Genomic DNA, 19,252 nt, shown 5'->3' on the forward strand with positions numbered 1-19,252 from the left:
AAAATAATTATGGGGAGGCCGGGCACGGTGGCTCACACCTGTAATCCCACCACTTTGGGAGGCTGAGATGGGTGGATCACTTGAGGTCAGGAGTTCAAGACCAGCCTGGCCAACATGGTGAAACCCCGTCTCCACTAAAAATACAAAAATTGGCCAGGTGTGGTGGTGTGTGCCTGTAATCCCAGTTACTTGGGAGGCCTAGGCAGGAGAATCACTTAAACCCAGGAGGCAGAGGTTGCAGTGAGCCAAGATTGCACCACTGCATCCCAGCCTGGATGACAGAGGGAAACTCCATCTCAAAAAAAAAAAAAAAAAAAAAAAAAAATTTCTCGTGATTGATGTGATTGATACTTTCTTCTAAAATTTTTACAGTTTTAATTTTTCACATTTAAGTATTCAAAATCAATTTTTTTTCTATGGTATGAGGTAGAGTTCTGACTTCCTTTTTCCTCCACAAGGATAACAATTTTTCCTGTACTACTTATTGAAAAGCCCATCATTTCTTCACAGATCTGCAGTTACAATTCATTCGTGAATCCAACTTCTTTTTTTTTTTTTTGAGACGGAGTCTCGCTCGGTCGCCCAGGCTGGAGTGCAGTGGCGCAATCTCCGCTCACAGCAAGCTCCACCTCCTGGGTTCATGCCATTCTCCTGCCTCAGCCTCCTGAGTAGCTGGGACTACAGGCACCCGCCACTACGCCCGGCTAATTTTTTGTATTTTTTGTAGAAACGGGGTTTCACCTTGTTAGCTAGGATGGTCTCGATCTTCTGACCCCATGATCTGCCCACCTCGGCCTCCCAAAGTGCTGGGATTACAGGCGTGAGCCACTGCGCCCCGCCCATGAATCCAATTTCTATGTAAAGGAGAGTTGGTTTCTGGCCTCTTTATTTTGTGTCATTATTTAATTTATCTATCATGGTTTAATTGTGTAAACCAGTCTGTCTTAATTACTATAGCTTTCTAGTTATCTGCTAGATGTTTGCTAAAGTAACTTACCCATCTTGTTCTTCAAGAGTATCTTGGCTTTTGGCTCTTTCAAATAAGATTTAAAATAGATTATCAAATTTCATTACAGGCTCACTCCTGTAATCCTAGCACTTTGGGAGGCCGAGGCGGGTGGGTCACCTGAGGTCAGGAGTTCGAGACCAGCCTGCCCAACATAGGGAAACCCCGTCTCTACTAAAAATACAAAAAATTGGCCGGGCATGGTGGCGTGAGCCTGTAATCCCAGCTACTAGGGAGACTGAGGCAGGAGACAGGAGAATCACTTGAACCTCAGAGGCAGAGGTTGTAGTGAGCTGAGATCGTGCCTTTGCACTACAGCCTGGGCAACAGAGCCAGACTCCATCTCAAAAGAAAAAAAAAAACCTGTTAGGATTTGTTTGAATTATAGTACATGTTAAATCAGTTGGGGCCGGGCAAGGTGGCTCATGCCTGTAATCCCAGCACTTTGGGAGGCTGAGGCGGGCAGATCATGAGGTCAGGAGATTGAGATCATCCTGGCTAACACGGTGAAACCCTGTCTCTACTAAAAATACAAAAAAAAATTAGCTAGGCGTGGTGGCGGGCGCCTGTAGTCCCAGCTACTCGGGAGGCTGAGGCAGGAGAATGGCTTGAACCTGGGAGGTGGAGCTTGCAGTGAGCGGAGATCTTGCCACTACACTCCAGCCTGGGTGACAGAGCAAGACTGTCTCAAAAAAAAAAAAAAAATCAGTTGGGAGACTGACATCTTCAAAGGACTGAATATCCCAATCTATGAATATGGCCCTATCCTTTTCAAACTAACGCAGGAACAGAAAACCAAATGCTGCATGTTCTCATGTATAAGTGGAAGATAAATAATGAGCACACATGGATGCATAGAGGGGAACAACAGACTCTGGGGCCTATGAGAAGATGGAGGGTGGGAGGAGGGAGAGGAGAAGAAAAAATAACTAGTGGGTACTGGGCTTAATACCTGGGTGATGAAATAATCTGTACAGCAAACTCCCATGACAAGAGTTTATCTATATAACAAACCTGCACATGTACTCCTGAACTTCAAATAAAAGCTAGAATATGACCTGTGTCTCTTTTGCCTAGGACTTCTTTGATATTTTTCTCTTTTTCTTGTTGTTTTTGTTTTGTTTTTGAGACAGAGTCTCTCTCTGTCACCCAGGCTGGAGTGCAATGGCATGACCTTGGCTCACTGCAACCTCCAAAAATTAGCCGAGTGTGGTGGCCAGCGCCTGTGGTCCCAGCTAGTCGGGAGGCTGAGGCACCAGCATCGCCGAGCCGGGAAGGTTGAGGCTATAGTGAGCCGAGATCGCACCACTGCACTCCAGCCTGGGCAAGAGGAGACCCTGTCTCAAAAACAAAAAAAACAGCAGACAAAAAAAACAACTGGTAGGAAAACGCACCCTCAAAACACATGATGAGATGGTCGAGACCAGACCCTAGGAGGGTGGGGACTGGCTGGGTGGGTATCCAGAGACCATGGGCGTTTCATAATGCATTGTTTCCAGTCTCCTCCACTCAGCGATTCTTCTTCCCCTGAAGTCTTGCATTAAGTAAGAGAATGAATCAATCATCAAGAGTTAATGAAGCTCTGACTTTGTGCTTATTGTCTTGCTTGGTACAGTTGGGCAGTGCCTTAGAAACAATCTCCAGGTAACTTTCCCAACTGCTTTTGTGAGGCCCAGTTTTCCATTTTAAAATCTAAGATTACCTCAGTAATCTTGCTTTTACAGCAAATGGGCATGAAGCCTGACAGATATATTTAAACTAAGTTATGGACAGGCTACCTGGTGCATTAGGTAGCATAGGAGCTAACCTTGTGGGACATCTCCCCACATTCATAATATTCACCCCTACATCTATAATCAATAAATGCTTGTTTGGAGGTCATAGAAACTCTCCCTGAGATCTGACCTGTGTCTTCTGCTATCTGCCTGATTTCTCCCCATAGAATAGGAAAACACTGCGTAGGAGATATTGTGAATAGAAATATGAATATAGGCCGGGCACAGTGGCTCACGCCTGTAATCCCAGCACTTTGGGAGGCGAAGGCGGGTGGATCACCTGAGGTCAGGAGTTTGAGACCAGCCTGGCCAACATGGCGAAACCCCATCTCTACTAAAAATACAAAAATTAGCCAGGCATGGTGGCGGGCACCTGTAATCCTAGCTACTCAGAAGGCTGAGCTAGGAGAATTGCTTGAACCCAGAGAGGCAGAAGTTGCAGTGAGTGAGATGGCACCATTGCACTCCAGCCTGGGCAACAGAGTGAGACTCTGTCTCAAAAAGAAAAAAAAAATTACAAAAATTAGCCAGGCATGGTGTTGGGTGCCTGTAATCCCAGCTACTCAGGAGCCTGAGGCAGGGACAACAGCTCAAACCTGGGAGGCAGAGGTTGCAGTGAACCGAGATCGCACCACTGCACTCCAGCCTGAAAGACATAGTGAGACTCCATCTCAAAAAAAAAAAAAAAAAAGAATATAAATAGAAAATTCAGTGATTCAAATAAGCAATTGTTAGTTCCTCAGATCAGAACTGTGAGTTCGATACTAGACTCTTACATGTTATTTCCTCTGGTATCTTGGCAATGATTCTGAATAAAGATCAGACTCCTTAGTCAGCAGGTGGGATAATTCTCAATAATAGAAGCTGGGTTCTCAGGGGATGCTGTGGATATGAGGATGAAGGTTAGAAGCACTTGAGACCATACCTGCAGGTCTGATTTGAGGACAATGAGACCAAGACAGGAAGGCAGCACCTGCTGAGGGGCTGGGAGTGGGAGAAGGGAGGAAACAGGACACAAGAAAATAAGTATAAACCACCAGACTGCAGTCAGTGATCAACAAAAGTTCCGAAGTTTATATTGAGAAGATTTCCCTGGTTTGGGGTTTTGAAGAGATTATATAAGGGATTCGGGTTGCTTGATTTTTTTCGTTCTTTTTCTTTTAACTTGGTCTCAATTTTTTTGTAAAAAAAAAAAAAAAGAATGTCTCATGTGTGCCTTTAGAACTGGTGAATGAATGAACCTCACTTTTTAAATAACTGAGATTGTCACTGAAGCACTGTCACCTGATTTAGGCTTAAAAATCTGACACTGAATTTATCCTAGACGATAAAGTGCAAGTCTCTTGTCTCCTAGAAATGATCAGGCAAGGAAACACCCAGGAGGCCCAGGGCAAAATGCCCTCCTGGAAGCTGGTGGGGTAGGAAGATGCTGAGGCCCAGTATGGCCACTGGAGCATGCATTCTGTGTGGTGACAGAAATTGCTTGTTTGACCATACATTAGTCAGGCTTCTGAACCTTCTGCTAAACCCACCTCTGCACTTCTTGTAAAATTCAGTTTTAGCAAATTACCCTGCTAAGTCAGTTTAGCTGGCAGGAATCCCCGTCCACCATATACTGATCAGGGTCCTCATCCTCCACCATCCCGCAGCTGATGTCAGATAACCTTGGCCTGTGCTCAGCGAGAATCTCGTTAGGTCAGTTTAGCCAGAATCCTCCCTTACCCTTGATGTTCCCTCGTAGTCATTTCCTATCTGCTAACCCCCAGCCTCCTCCTTGACTATAATTCCCACTTCCTTGTGCTGGATTCAGAGTTGAGCACAATTGCTCTCCCCCACTGTAAGAACTACTTGCACTGCTCCTAGACCTACATATGTGAACCTGTTTCTTTAACAGTGACTCACCTGTCTTTTTCTCCTTTCAGCTTGACACTAGCTGAGGCTTATCCGCATCAAAGTGGAGGGACTGGCCCCGGGGGATCCTCAGGGCTTCACCCTCATGGCCTGCAGGCTCACATTCCACTTTTTCTGGTGCCTTCTGGCTCCCAGAGTCCAGTTTGCCAAACAAGTGATGGAGGTTGGAAGGAGGGATGAGGTGACAGGGGTGAAGGAGGGTAAATTCTTTTCTAAGCCCTACTTGCCTGACATGCATTTAGGTTTTTAGAAAGGAAACTGACCCCACCCTTTATTTTGTATCTCCCACTGCCATGACCAGCCTTACCTGTAAAAATGGGGCATAGAAGAGCCCCCATCTCCTAGGGCAGTGGTTTTGAGCAGGGGGTCACTGACCAGCAGCACCTGCATCTCTTGGGAACTTGTTAGAAAGGAAATTCTGGACTTGGGGTGGTGGATCATGCCTGTAATTCCAGCACTTTGGGAGGCCGAGGCTGGCAGAACACGAGGTCAAGAGACCAAGACCATCCTGGCCAACATGGTGAAATCCCGTCTCTACTAAAAATACAAAAATTAGCTGGGCATGGTGGTGTGCACCTGTAGTCCCAGCTACTTGGGAGGCTGGGGCAGGGGAATCGCTTGAACCTGGGAGGCAGAGGTTGCAGTGAACCAAGATCGTGCCATTGCACTCCAGCCTGGGTGACAGAGCAAGACTCTGTCTCAAAAAACAAAACAAAACAAAACAAAACAAAACAACTAATTCCTGGAAATGGATTAGCTTGCTGACAAGAGTTATTCCACTGTGGAACTCAAACAAATTTACAAGAAAAAAACAAACAACCCCATCAAAAAGTGGGCGAAGGACATGAATAGACACTTCTCAAAAGAAGACATTTATGCAGCCAAAAAACACATGAAAAAATGCTCATCATCACTGGCCATCAGAGAAATGCAAATCAAAACCACAGTGAGATACCATCTCACACCAGTTAGAATGGCGATCATTAAAAAGTCAGGAAACAACAGGTGCTGGAGAGGATGTGGAGAAATAGGAACACTTTTACACTGTTGGTGGGACTGTAAACTAGTTCAACCATTGTGGAAGTCAGTGTGGCGATTCCTCAGGGATCTAGAACTAGAAATACCATTTGACCCAGCCATCCCATTACTGGGTATATACCCAAAGGACTATAAATCATGCTGCTATAAAGACACATGCACACGTATGTTTATTGCGGCACTATTCACAATAGCAAAGACTTGGAACCAACCCAAGTGTCCAACAACGATAGACTGGATTAAGAAAATGTGGCACATATACACCATGGAATACTATGCAGCCATAAAAAATGATGAGTTCATGTCCTTTGTAGGGACATGGATGAAACTGGAAAACATCATTCTCAGTAAACTATCGCAAGGACAAAAAACCAAACACCGCATGTTCTCACTCATAGGTGGGAATTGAAAAATGAGAACTCATGGACACAGGAAGGGGAACATCACACTCTGGGGACTGTTGTGGGGTGGGGGGAGGGGGGAGGGACAGCATTAGGAGTTATACCTAATGCTAAATGACGAGTTAATGGGTGCAGCAAAAAAACATGGCACATGGATACATATGTAACAAACCTGCACATTGTGCACATGTACCCTAAAACCTAAAGTATAATAATAAAAAATTAAAAAAAATAAAATAAAATAAAAAAAGAGTTATTCCATTGTGTGTGTCTACCTGCAATACCTGAGGATGTCCATTTTCTCATGATTTATAAACTAACTTATTTTATAGATGTAATTTTCATACATTTGGGGGTATCATTCTAACTTCATTATTATTACTTCAAGGTGTTATTCTTTCCCCATCATCATCATGGTCATTATCATAACTAGTTGGTGCTAACAGTAGTCACCCTGCATTGAGAACCCATGCTCCAGGCCCTTTCCACATAGACTTGGTTTAATTCCATTCACTCCTCACAAAAATCATCTGAAAGAAAGAATCACTAAGCTATTGTATAATTGAAACACAAGAGGCAAGTGACTTGTGTGCCCTTGGGCAGGTAATTTAAACACTCTGTGCCCCCAAGTTCCAATAGATAAATGTAAATAATAATATCTTTCTTACCTACTACATGGGGTCAACAGTTAAAGTACTGTACATTTGTGAGGTATTTCATGGCACCTGTGAATTGCTCATGTGATGACATAGTGTGCTTCCAGTGTCAGTGTGCTGGGAAGAAGACAGAATAGGAAGAAGACTGAAAAGATGCTGAATCTAGTGCAGGGTATCCTGGGGAAAACACCTCCTGTTTGTCCAACAGCAATTGGCCACATATTGAAGACACACTACCTGTCTGTGAACTGGGGTGGCCCTGTTGAAATCTTGTGGAAAGCTTGAGATGCTCCTTAGACGGTGTTTATCCCTTGAGCTGGCACAAATGCGGTTTGTTCAGTTTTTCCTTCTACTCTGCCTCTATCTGGTACAAAACTGAATTGAAGAGGATATAAACCAGCAGGGAACAATCTGAAATCAGAATGGTGACAATGGGAGAAAGTAATCTTGGTTCAACCCAATGTTCACCTGAAGTCTCTTTATTAAAGACTACTAACAGGAACAAAATTGCATAATAATCTTCCTATGATAATTTCAAGTTCCAGAATTTCTCTATGGAACTTTCAAATTTCACCTCTGTTAACTCATGGAATTTCCCCTAGAATCTGCAAATTCCCGAAGTCTTTGGAGGTTTGATCACTCACTGGTCAGCAGTACTATAAAAGGATTCTGGGGAGTTTGACTCAGTAGCGCCAAGGACAGAGGCAGCAGCCCCGAGAGCATTTTCCAACACAGCTACATTTATTCACATTTACACACGAGGCCCTCAACGCACTGCTTCCCACCCCCACTCCCCAGCTCCTTCCCCCAAGACCCTCCCTTCCTGCCCTCCCCATTCAGCCAACCTCTCCCTCCCCTCCCTCTCCTACCCTACCCTCCAAAGCTAAGGTCCAGCACGATCAGCAATGGGGGAGAAGAAGCTTTTGACTGCTTTGGGACATCGGATGCCAGAGCCCCACCCTTGGGGACTGGCCCCAGAGAGCCTGCCCAGAAGCCCCTAATGGCTACAATGCTGCTGCTTCTCCTTCCTGGAGACCAAGGGGTCACCTTTTCTCCTTTGAGACCGTGAGGGGCCACCCAGCCCCCAAGCCAGGGATTGCTCCCCAGAGACCCTGAGCCCAGGCCCTGGGTGGGGTGTCTCTTCAGCAGGGGATGGGCTTCCCAAGAGAGGTCGCTTCTTGGACTTGGTGGCAGGAGATGGTGCTAGGCTGAGGCCTCTTCTCTTAACAGATGGGGGCTGAAGAGCTCCCTGGGGTCCACACTTTTCTGGGCTGAGAAGGCCCGAGGCAGGGACAGGGCTCTGGGGTAGCCACCAGGGTGGCAGCTTGTGCTGGGAACCCAAGAGGAAGGCCAGGCTGGGGAGCTCCTCCTCCTCACTTGACCCCTGAGCCAGCCCATGTGACTCCCTGACAGGAGACCCTCCAGGCAGATCCAAGGCATCCTTGGTACCCAGGCCGGGGCAGGTGGGTCTGTGGTCCTGGGGAGGAGAGGTTGGCCGGGCAGCCCTCAGCCCAGGGGGATCCTGACATCCCAAAAGTACAGCAGAGTCTTTGGACCTGGCCATGCCAGTGTGTGCTCTGCCTCGTCCCTGAGGGTCCCAGGCTGCCATCTGGGGTGGGCAGGTTTCCATGCCAACCCCTTGTTGGGGGTCAGGGACGTCTCTCTCTGCTCCTTGGCCAGCTGCAAACTCGGAAGAACTTGAGTCCAACCGGGCCACGCCATGACCAGGGGCTGCCCTCGCATGCTGTTTCTCCTTCCAGGGAAGGAGGCGCTTCTCCACTAGCTGCGGGAGGAAAGGGGGCACTTACTGGCACTGCCCCAGGTGAGCAGGGCCCAGGGTGGTGGAGACCAGGGCACTTGGGTGGGAGGCAGGGAAGCCTGAGGCAGCTGGGCTTTAAGTCAAAGAGAAAGGGTGTGGCTCTGCTGGGCATCCCACTGGGCCTCACGGCAGCTTGCATGCTGACTCCCTTCCCTGGCTCCTCTCCATCCTACTCCCTCTGAACCTGCATCTTCCCACCCCGGAGTGGCTCCCCAAGAAGCCGCACATCCCCAGCCAGGGGGGTTAGACAATCAGGTGGGCCTTGTGTGCCGGGTCCCTCCTGCCCCTGGGGTACCTGGGCAAGGGTGAGTCCTTCCTCCTGCTCCAGCTCCCGGCTTAGGGCCAAGAAATCCATCTGTGGATCTGGGGAAAGCAATTCTTCCAGGAATGGGGGGTGAATGACGGCCTCCACCTGGAAACAGAAGGAAGAAGGCGTGAGCCTCCTGGGCAGGGAGTAGCCTGGAGCCAAGGACACCTGGAGGAGATGCAGAAAGCTGCGCGTGCCCCATCCCCACCCTCCTGGGGCTGTCTCATATCATGGCGACCACCAGCTACAGACACGGACCACAGACCTGGTAGCATACACACAGACAGACAGAGACATACAAACCACACAGACACACAAACAGACCCACATACGACACAGGAAAAGACAGACACAGGTAACATACACACTCCATACTCACACCCACACAGACACACAAAGACACACAGTAACCACAGACACAAACACACAGCAACACACAGACACACACAATCCCATACACAGACACTCAAATCCATGGAAATACACACACTGCTGAGTAGCTAAGGAACAGAGCTTAATTCCAAGGACCTGGGAGTGCCACCCCCTGGAATCCTGCAGACCCCAGCAGTCCAGGCCAGCCCACCTTGGTGACAAAGTCTTTCTGGGAACACAGCTTGTCAATGTAGCTCAGGAGGCCCGGATCTGGGGGAGTCCAGTCCTCTTCCTGTGGCTGCTTCACTTCGCCCTCTTCCCATTGTTTCTCGGGCTCCCCTGTGGCCCCAAGGGAAGGCCCCAGCAGCTCCTCCATGATGTCCACATGCTCCTGCACCACTTCTGGGGGAATCTCCTTGGGGGCCTTGGTCTCTGCTGGTCTCTGGGGCCTGCGTGGTGGCAGGTGGGCCTTGGTCTCCACTGGCCTCTGGGTCCTGGGTGGTGGCAGGCAGGCAGTCGGGGCCTTGGGGCCGGCCTTGCTGGGAAGGCACACTGAGGCAGAGAGGGAGGAGGGCAGGCGTGGTGAGGGCCACTCCTCCTGCTTGCACCACACAGGGGAGGGCAGGGCTTGAGGATGTGAAGTGAGTCCCAGCTGGGTCAGGACCACCTGAACCACAGCACCCCCGGAGGAGGCAGGAGGGGCACATCTGAGACAGCGTTGCTTGGGAGGAAGTTTGGAGCCACCAATATGCCGTGTACTCTCCCTGTTCATCCCTACTTCCTGGGCAGAGCATATGTGGAGTTTTGGACAGGCGAGGGGAGAGAGTAGCTAGGAAACTTGACCAGGTCAATACCCAACATATGCTCCCGGAAGCTGTCCTATTGGAGGGAGCAAATCCCCTTCTTGAAGGGAAGCATGGGGTGTGGGGACAGTGGCCTCCCTTGGCCCCTTTGGCCTTTGCCATGGCTCCTGTGGGAATATGGGAAGCCATACCTGGCTGCTTGACCACCTCAGGGGCCAGGGGTCATTGAGGTTCAAGCCTCGGTGTGGCTGGAGGAGGCAGGCACTGGGGCTCCTTCATCCATTGCGATTTCTGACTCTGCATCTCCTCCTCAGCCTCAAACTCCAGGAACCTGGGGGTGAAGGAGGCCCAGGCTGTGCTGAGAGGGTCCAGGCCCCCTCCCCCCAGGACCAGGCAGCGGCCGAGGGCAGGGATGGGAGGGAGTGCTTCCGGTGGGCTGTCCAGGCCCTCACTGGGTCCCATCCCCCAGTCCCAGGAGGGAGCTGCTTCCAGAGTTCTGGGCTCACCCTCCCTCACCCGGCCCCTGCAGAGCCCATGGCATCAACGAGGCTTCGTGACTAAAGTCAGGGCCACGAGGTCCAGGAAGGTCCCGGAGGACCCCTCCTCTGGGTTTCGGCTGGCCAGGGGTGGGGTGTATGGCAAAAGGCATCAGGGATGATGCCCAGATGCAGGAGTCCTGAGGCTGGGACTGTGGGCCCCTGAAAGATAACCCAGGGGCACGAGGCCTGGGAGACCCCCGGTCAGGAGGAAGCAAAGCTGAGCCCAGAGGACAGGGCCCCTTTGCCCTGAGGCTGCTGTCTGTCTGTCTTCATGGAGGGGACTGCCCAGGAGCAAAGGCAGTCAGGCCAGAGATTGGTCTCATGGTGTCCCGGGCACAGGTCTCCCCGACCCAACTCCCTGGCCAGGCTGGGCTGGGAGAAAACCGACTTCTGGCCACTGCTGTCAGGAGCCTGCACCCCACTCCTGTCTATAGTCACTAGTGCCCCTTCTCCCCATCCCCACAGCTGGAGGTGACCCACTTTGGGCTGTGATGCTGGCTGCTTCCGCCATGACCTCCGGTGTCAAGGCAGGGGTTGGCCCCAGGCCAGGCAGCTGGTGCTTCCCAATAGGGAGGACGGAGACCCCAGAGCACTCTAGGTGGCAGGAGCAGCTTCCTGAGGGAGCCAGGGGCCCAGAGCATCCTGTGTTTGTCCACACACTCCTCATGCTCTACTTTGAGAAGCCACCACGGCCACCGGGCCTCTGTCATTCACTGTCACCCTGCCATGCGGGCCCTGCTCCCAGGACCCCAGATTCACTTTTCCGCCATCTCGTAGAAGATCATCCGGTCAAAGTTGCTCGTGTGCTGCCATTCCCGCATGGCCCGCCACAGTCCCTCCTCCAGGGTCATGGTGGGCTTCCGCCGGGCCAGGGATCCGAGAACTAGGCTGTAAACCAGTGCAGTCAGTTCCAGTCTATAAGCCCACCCTTCATCCCAAGCCCACCTGGTCCCAACACCTGGCCCCTGTCCTCCCCACACCTGTCCTGCCATCTATCCCTGTCCTGTTCTCCCCCATGTGGGTCCCTCAGGCCCCAGGACATGCTCCCCAAGATCAAACATCAACACAAGCTACTGAGTGGCCTCTCTGACTGCCCCTCGAGTCCTCGGTGTTGAGAAGTGAACCCAGTACTATGGGTGGAACATGTGTGTCCCCAGCATTCCTGTGCTGAAGCCCTCAGCACCAGTGTGTCAGTATTTGGAGGCAATCAGGGTTAGAGCAGGTCATGAGCGTGGGTCCCAGTCATGGAATCCAAGCCCTGATAAGGGCAGGAGGAGACGCCTGGGCTCTTGCTCTCAGCCACAAGGAGACACAGCCAGAGACAGCTCTCTCCAGCCAGGAGGAGGGCCCTGACCAGACACCCAACCTGCTGTCACCTTGATCTGGGACTTCTGGCCTCTGGAACTGGGAGACATGAATGTGTCTTGATAAAGCACCCAGTCTACGGGATTTGTTACGGCAGAGCCTGAGCTGTCTGACACAGCGTGCACACAGAATGACCTGGGGGCGAGGGTTAAAGTGCAGGTTCCAGGGCCCCAAGACTGAGCATTTAACCAGCTTCCTGGGGACTCTGGAGCAAGGCAGCCCCTGGGGACATAGCCTCAGGGCCCTGGAGCATGAGGAGCAGGAACACACGTCCAGAACCAAAGCACAGCGGTGTCCAAGCCACTGCAAGCAGCAGGTGCAGCTCCCCACATTCCTACAGGAGCCATGGCAAAGGCCTGGGAGCCTGGGGCAGCTCCACTCCAAGAATCAGGGTCCCCAGTGCACTGGGACTCTGCTCCAAGGGGAAATGCAACCAGTTCCAGGGTGCGGGGACAGCGAGATTGTTGGGGATGAAGATGGGGCCACCTTCCGCCTACACCCCAGGCAGGGGACTTCCCTAGGGGAATGGCCAGTGTGTTGCACGGTGGATGTGCTCAAGCTCCCGTTTGTTCATCAGCGGGAAACACGGGGTCACAGAGGCACCGCAGGGTGGAGAGAGGCAGGGACTGGGAATGAAACCACAAACTCTGCAGATGCTGACGTTGCTGCCTCACAGTCACCACAGTCCATGGCCCTGGGCTGCTGGGCTTGAGGTGCACTCAGAGCTATCACTGGAGCCCGTGGCTTTGGGGAGTGCTCTCCTAGATGGCCTAGTCCTGATGATGATAGTAACTGGGGACAGTAATCATAATTGCTGTCATGTAATGTGTCATAGCATGTGCCAGGCACTGTGCTATGCATGTCATATGTGAGTTCAAGTTATCTCTTCACCATCCTCTGGATGAAGCATCATTGTGCCTTTTTCTAGGTGAGATTGAGGGTGAAGATGCAAATACCTGCCCAGCATCAACCCCAGTGCAGAGCCCAAGACCATCCCCCTGTGCAGGCCCCACCGCCGCTGTGCTAACTGGACCTCAGCAGAACTGCGGGTATGTGCCAGGTTCCTGCTGGACCCTGCAGTTCCTCCCCCCAGCCCCATGTGATGTGCTCCTGACCATCAATACTGGGTTAAAGGGGAGGCACTGGGGTGTGTACTCAAAGACCTAAAGCCAAAACGTAGCTCACATCACACCAGGAACCCTCTCTGACCTGGGTCTTCTGTAAACATTGTTGTGAAAATCATTGAAAGTAAGGATTGGCTGGACTCATGGGACAGTGACGGGCAGTTGAGATGAGGCCCCTGATAGTCTGTCCTGAGCCACAGCCAGATTAATGTTGTTGAAAATGTACCTTCCCATAGTGCAACCCATCACCCTCACAACTGCCCTGCAAGCTCCCCTGAACAGCTTGACCTCCTGTCCATCCAGCAGCCTCTTTATGTGTCAGCTGCAGGACCAGCTCTGGTGCCCCGAGGACACTCACATGAGGAAGCAGGAAAGTGCTTCGGTGTCAGGACTCTGGGGAAGGTGCCTCCGGGCCAGGGGCTTGTAGTGCTGCCAGAGTTGGAAGTTCTCATAGACACTCTTGGGGTTACAGGAGTCGTCTGGCGGGGCCTTGGCCTGGGAGGAAGCCAGGCTGCCCTCTCCATGAGCCCCTTGTGACCATGGCCCAGCATTCCCTTGGGACACGATGGGGGGCAACTGGGCAGCTGGTGGTGATGGTGGTGGAAGAGGAAGGCCCTGGGACCAGGCTCCCTCATAGGCCTGGGTGCCCCCAACCACCTGGGCAGCCATAACAGGCACCACAGGAGCAGCTGCCAGGAGTAGGGGAGGTGGACACATGACACCTCCGCAGAGGGTGCCTGGAGCCTGCCAGACGAGGGGGGCCTGAGTTAGGACCAAGGTCTGTGCCTGAGGGGCCTTCACAGGCTCCACCTCTGTCCCCATCTGGACAAAGACGTTGGCTGCCCCGGCCCCACTCAGGCCATGGCCATCCTGTCCTGCCACCAGAGGGGTGCTGGGGAAGGCAGACAGCACCAGAGGGCCCCCTGGAGGAACCCCTGCAGTCACAAGGGGCGGCCCGTGTGCTGGGCCGGGAGCAGGTGTGGTGAAGGGCAGAGCTGTGAACACACACACGGAGGCGCCAGGGTTCACGGTCACACCTGGTCCCAGCACTGGGTATGCTGCAGAGACAAATGAAAGAGGTGAATGAGCTGGGGTCTCCAGGTCCACACTAGTCACTGGGGAATCAGAGGGGAGTCCCAACAGCTGAGGGCGTATGACAGGGAAACTCTGCAGCTTGCAAGTGTCCCTGAGTGTGCATTGGACGCTCTGTTCCTCCACAGAGAGTCGCTCCGCTAGAGAGCCTGGCCCCGGTCACCAAGACTTCCTGACCCCTGTCTCCCAAGAAGCAACAGCCAAGCCTTCACTGCCCGAGGGTCTCCCTCAGGTGTCCCTGGCAGACCCTGTCAGCCTCACAGGCATCTCTCAAGCCATGGGTCAGCGATGAGTCTCTCAGCGGCTTGGTGGTCCTCAGCGTGCTCAGCAACAGGTGAGGGGCCTACCCCAGGGCAGTGCTCGGCACTCAGAAGGCCAACAGGAAGCCAGAAGCTTCCGAATATTATGGGCCCATCTCCTCTTCAATCTTCCTTTTCCTGAAGCTCTTGTAAACCCCTTTCTTTCCTAGCTCAAACACAACAAAAGAAAACCACTGGATGGAAATCTTTCCCAAGCCAGCGCCCTAGGAACCCTGAAGATAATCCATAACTCATCACGCCCAGCATGTAAGTGATTGTCCTGGCACCACCCACAGCAAGTGCTAAATAGGGGTCAGATTCGGGCCACCCTTTCCTCAGTACTCGATGGTCCCGGCTGCCACTCAGGAAGCTCTGTTCCCAGGGAGCAGGTGTGAGAGGCAGTGGTGGAGTCCCCTGGGATAGAGTCACTGCATAGCCAGCAGCAGCTGCACATGATTAGAACACAGCCAGCAAATGGTGAGCAGCAGGGCTATCGGGGAGGTGTCTAGGGATTTTCACAGCTGCTGGTCATGTTACAATAGGTACTGGGACAAGGAGCCCATCTCTGGTCCTTCTCCTTTGAGCTCCCAATAACTGAACATAATGACCAACCAAGAACCAGCGGTTCTTGGGCCACGGGCCAGGTGAGGCAAAGTTGTCTGGAACTCATCCCTGTTCACTAGGACCTCATGCAGTCTCTAGTCAAGGGGAAGAAGGGATACAGCACATGCACCTCATCTTTCAGGACACATATCCTAACTTAAATAATAATAATAAGAGAGCCATCTTCCTATTTGTGCGCTACACTCCTTTCTCTACTGAAAAGGAAACCAGCCTTTCCAGACCCTTCCACTGAGAACCAGCAAGAATCCACACCTGTCCCCCATTCATGAGGTAGTATAAATGGAACAGGAGCAAATTATTCATCTCCACAGTAACACAAAGTGCAGAGGACAGGCCATGAGCTAGCAGACAAGAGGAAGTGGGTCTGAAGACCTGCGCTTCCACAAAAGGGCAAACAATTCAGAACAACTTAGGAAACCCAGGCTCTGTGTTGCCGGAACTTCCTTATCTGCCCCCCCCTGTTAAATCAAAGCCAACAGCTACCTGAACTGACAGAAAAGCCATCTCTGGGGAGGGAGCTGAGGGGCTCTGGGCTGTGGCAGTTACAGTAGCCCCCAGCCTCGCCCCACCCAGGGGCTGTCACTACATGCTCTGTCACAGCCAACCCACCCAACAGTTTCCTGGCTGAGACCACTTCCCCCACTCCTCCCTAAGATCTAGAAAACTCCAGTCCAAATCCCTCTGAACACTATGGAAGGGCACCTTCCAGCTGCCTGAAGACACGACACAGGGTTCAGGCTTGTCTGTCATCCTCCCGGGGCCACCAGCACAACACGATCCCACCACTCCCTACAAACACACAATGACATGACCTGTCTCCTTCAAGAAAGGATCAATCCATCCACTCTGTCCTTTCCCCCGCATGGTGTATTCCCCAGGCATCTTGGTCCACCTCTAGGAGCGATCCTCCCTAAACACAGACTCAGGGTGCCATGGCCATCCCCAGGTGTGATGTCCTTGGGGACATCCAGTGCTCCCTCCCTCCTCAACATCAGCCCTATCAACTGTCCCCAGGGGCAGTGTCAAATTTGAATTCCCAAGGAGTTGAGGCATGGCAGTTGAGGCATGGCAGTTGAGGCATGCCCCCATCCCTACAGGCTCACCTCCATTTGAAGCCATCCCCTCAGGCTGGGTACTGACCACCACTGTCTGGCAGTTTTCGCAATGAGAAAAGTCAAGGGTAAGACCCAGAGTGTGACCTGGCTCAGCAGATGCTCCTGAGTCCAAGTGGAGCAGTAAAAATTTGAAAGTAAACAGGTTTGGAACATAGGACCCCAGACATTCTGCAGAGGGGGAGGGGCAGTGGGCAGCTGGTAGGGGTGGGGGACATTCTGTGAAGGGCTTCGGCCATTAGGCAAGAACCTGAGTTTCCCTTCCAACTGGAAGGCAGCAACAGAGATGGTGTGCACCTCTTTAGGCAACTTTTAAATTGTCCTTCTGACTCACAGCAAAAGCTTCTACCTGATGTCGCCTTTACTTCCATTCTTTATCAACAGACCTACTTTTGTGCCAATCAACACACGCTCCTTCCCACTTTGGCTCTTTCCCACTCTTGATGAATTTCAACAGGGGCCGCACTTCGTGAACAAAATTAAAACAAGTTTTCATTCTGAGAAACACAGGGGTTCTTAGGAAGGCAAGGGGACTGGGTGTTTGAAATCAGGATGGCCTCAGCCGATCCAGGCTATTAGGTGGCTGTGTGCTCATCGTTGTTTAGGAAGCAATCCTTGTGTCCCCAGGTCATGTATGTTGCTGGAATCTCTGTCCACACCAGCAGGCCAGCCTTACTTCCCAGCTCCTTTGCTGGAAAGCCTCAATCCAGGAGAGTGGCTATGCGACTTACAGCACCGAGACCAGAAATCCTTTCATTTTGTTTCCCAGCATATTGTGCTGGTGTTAAATGTTTATTTTTTATCTTTCGAATGATTTTAATTTAAGCAAGCAATACTTTCATGGCTGCAAATTCAGACGTGCATAGTGGAATAGGCAATGACCAGCCTTCCTCCCATCTCTTTTCCCTGGCCATGACATTGTCTTTCCTGGAGGAAACAGGTGTTATCTGATTGTTTCTCATCTTCACTGACACACACCCTGGCTGGCCTCTCTCAGCTCACTGTTGGCCTCATCTTCACCATACATTCTTGCTGTTTCGAATCCAGTGTCATCGCATGTGGTTCTCTGCGTGGGAATTATTGTAGCCTGTCTTTAAAAAAAACTTCATTCTCATTTCCACACTGAGAATCACTGTCCATTTATTAGTGTCAAAACGACAGGAAAGAGCACTCATGTTCTGTGTGGTGAACAAGGGGAGTGTTAGGAAACCGGTCAAAGGAGATAAGGAGCGAGTATGCAGAGCACAGCAGCAGAATCTTCTGAGACACACACGTCACTCCCTGCTGGGCAGGGTAATTTTGCACGATGGGAGGGTGTCGGGGAAGGGAAGAGGCCTTCAGCCAGACCGGTGCACACTGCGAACCTTCACTGAAACACACCCTGTTGGCACTTACAAAGCATTTGGCCCTTTCGAAGACATTTGGACTCAAGAAGGCAGAGTTGCAGGAAAATGTAACAGGGGCCACACTGCAGGGGCAGGTGGCGGATTGCAAGTCTCAAGCCCAGGGTTCTCCCCTCCTTGCCCTAGTTGTGTGAGAAGGTCATTTCCTAACTCCTGTCCAATATCCTCATGAGTTCTCAGTTTTGTCCCAACTGTAAACCTGAATGGTCCAGCAAGCATTTCTATGAAATGCCTCCACAGTGGCCACTGGGAGGGGAGTGACCTCCACGCAGTGACTGCCTGTCTGGGTGCTCCCAGGCCTTTTGTCCTCTGAGACAGAACTGCCTTCTTACATGCAGCCATCTTCTGCTGTGCAACTCTACCTCGATCTTAGCTGAGAAGATCAACGGAGAGCAGCAATTCAAGCAAAATCATGGTAAACTTACCAAAACAAAACAAAACCAAACACACCGTAAAAGCTTTGGAGATCTTTCTGAGGACTTGATCTTTTATCATGGGGCAAACTTAAATGATTTTCAATCACTAACTTCATCTAAGAGGGATGTTGAAGCAAAATATCATACTCAGATACTGAAGAAGAGCAGAATTCTTGGTTGCTTCCTCCCTTGTCAAGTCAGTCAATCGATGCTTTCTCAAGATTCTCACACATGGCTTTGATACAGGATTTGAATGAGTCTTTTTCTGAGCCAGTGATACAAAAAATATACTGTGGAACAGTGTCTTGTCTTAATTCTGCAATCGCTTCTGTACATGTTTGAAGTCCTAGACCCCAGGAGGAGAGACAATCAAATTAGCCAAAGGTAATTTGTGAAGACTGGCCATGGGAGGTGGTGGCTAAAAGTCCTCCGGCCCCTGCTCTCTGAGCATCCCCACAGAAAGTCCTGGGCCGCACTGACTGCTGAGAAAGAACATCTCAGGGCTTGGATGCCCTGTTCAGAGGACACATGCTCTTCCACCCAGTAGAGGAATGGTGGCTCCATGCTGTGTCCTGCAGAGCTCTCAGTCTCTGCACTCGAGGCCCTGGGCCTGCATAGACGCGAAGGCTCTTCAGTGTTATCACGTGGAGACAGACGATAGGAATCCTGCAAATGAGCAGAAAGGATGTGACGATTAAAGTTTTTTCTGAAGCTATTACAAACTCAAGTCAGTTAGTTGCTTGTCTACTAGTTTTTTATTGCCAACTGGAATTCTGCACTGTGTTGCAGAGTCAGGGGTGGGGGAGCCTGGAATTGTTCCCTTACTATCTGCTGCTTTATCGACTGAAATTGATCAAGGCTACAATAAAAACATTTCTAGAAATCATTTGAATGCGGTAGGAAAAACTCTGGGAATGGAGTCAGAAGAAAGTATATTTTGGAGTGTGTTTTCAGGTCTAAAATTCTTTGCCAGAAATATTCTTTAATGGACTCTCCAGACTGAGTAGGAAAACAGGGCATACTATTTTTTGAAAGGCATGAGCAGGAATGAAATAAATGCCATCCAAAGGGAATGCAAGACATGCCATTCGAGGATACTTTGCTTTAGGATAAACCCTCCAAAGGTAAACCTTTCAGCAAGGGTGTTACGTAAGTGCATGGACTGCAGGTTTGTATTACCGAAAATTAGG

At 51.0% G+C, this 19,252-nt stretch overlaps 1 pseudogene; it reads right to left on the minus strand.

The window, feature by feature from the left end:
* Positions 1–7,648: 7,648 nt before the first annotated feature.
* On the minus strand, positions 7,649–16,553 carry LOC129480305 (NUT family member 2D-like; annotated as a pseudogene).
* Positions 16,554–19,252: the final 2,699 nt, after the last annotated feature.

Source organism: Symphalangus syndactylus, chromosome 4, assembly GCF_028878055.3.
Source record: "Symphalangus syndactylus isolate Jambi chromosome 4, NHGRI_mSymSyn1-v2.1_pri, whole genome shotgun sequence".
Lineage (NCBI taxonomy): Eukaryota > Metazoa > Chordata > Mammalia > Primates > Hylobatidae > Symphalangus > Symphalangus syndactylus.